Source organism: Bison bison, unplaced genomic scaffold, assembly GCF_000754665.1.
Source record: "Bison bison bison isolate TAMUID 2011002044 unplaced genomic scaffold, Bison_UMD1.0 scf7180017864460, whole genome shotgun sequence".
Taxonomy (NCBI): domain Eukaryota; kingdom Metazoa; phylum Chordata; class Mammalia; order Artiodactyla; family Bovidae; genus Bison; species Bison bison.
The window spans coordinates 4,654,828-4,656,613 of NW_011495022.1; positions in this window are offsets into that span (position 1 = coordinate 4,654,828).

The following is a 1,786-nucleotide window of genomic DNA, read 5'->3' on the forward strand; positions in this document are numbered from 1 at the left end:
GCATGCAACCCAGGGCCAGCCTCGGATTGTTCCCGGCGGAACAACCTAGAGCCTGAGCAGTGTGGGCAGGGAGGCTGCACGCGCCGTGAGCGGGGGCAGACCCAGTGTGGCTGAGGCACTGCGAGCGCACGCCAGTGTCATTTGTTTGCAGCATCCCTCCCTCCCTCCCCATAGCGCGACTGAACAAAGAGAAGAAATACAGCTCCACCCATCAGAACACCGACATAAGCTTCCCTAACCAGGAAACCTTGACAAGCCACCTGTACAAACTCACACACAGCGAGGAAAAGCCACAATAAAGAGAACTCCACAAACTGCCAGAATACAGAAAGGACACCCCAAACTCAGCAATTTAAACGAGATGAAGAGACAGAGGAATAGCCAGCAGATAAAGGAACAGGATAAATGCCCACCAAACCAAACAAAAGAGGAAGAGATAGGGAATCTACCTGATAAAGAATTCCAAATAATGATAGTGAAATTGATCCAAAATCTTGAAATTAAAATGGAATCACAGATAAATAGCTTGGAGACAAGGATTGAGAAGATGCAAAATACATTATTGTTTGGTTGTGTGTCCTTGGTCAATGCTGTATACACCTGGGCAAGACATATCTCAATGTGTGACTCCTGTTGTCAAATACTGATTTATATGTTGAACAGAGAAAAACTAGCAAACTTTGTAGACCAATTATAGACACTCTTGCTTTTGATGATGGTTTGGCATTGATTTTAAACTTTACCTGAGTTATCACATTTTACCTTATAATTCTTAAGCAAAGCTGAAGAGTTGATGATGGTGATTAAGGAGACTGAAGCCAGTGTGTCTACAACACATGTGTCACCAACAACTGGTAAAGAGAGGGGCCTAAGACAGCAGACAATTTAAAAGGACCCCTGAACAGTTGGAGACACTTTGGAAAAAAGGTTCCCACAGTGTAAAAATAGGTCACCTCTGACACACATTTGGCATCTATAAGATTATGTCAATCAACACGGCCACCACTATTCTCCTTTGCCTTTTTGTCAAATCAGAATCTCTGTTACAGAGTGAGATTTAGTCACTCATTCATGAGATTTAGCCACTCATCAGGTAATTATTGGACCTTATTTTGTAATGTTAGGCCCTAAAGAAGATCACGGAGATACCATGGTGAACAAGATTCAGAGTCTGCTCTGAATTACAGCCTAATTGAGATGGACCCAGCTGAGACAATGGACAAACAAACAAGCCATTTCAACACAGTGTAATAAGCATTATGAGTGACCAAACCCATTCAAAGTTATAGGCAAGAAATGTTACCTAAGAAATGTTTTATGTCGCTGCGTTGCCATAGCTACCACAACTCTTCAGGGTAAGTGAAATGATGCCCTTACCAGGATATCAAATGTCTTTCTGAAATTAGATGTCTGAAAAAAAATAACTACCCAGGCTGGTATAAAGTGCACCTTCAGTAATCTTAAAGCTTATCGAATAGCTTTTGCAGGGGTAATGAACAATTTTATTTTGGCATATGCTTGAACTTCACAGTCCTAGGGGCACAACGTGCTTCTCTTCATAGGAATTCATTATATTTTTCCTTTCTAGATAAAGTGAAAACATTTCAAAATTAAAAGCAACCATGTTAAGCTGTTGGTCAGTTCAAATTTCAGCAGAAAACATTTGATATCTTACCAGCTTCCCCTTTTTAAAAACAGTATTCCAGAAATAAAACACAGGAACTCAAAAGGAATAAAAACAACTGATATTGGAAAGCAGCACTTCTCCCCAATCACGGCAGTGTTT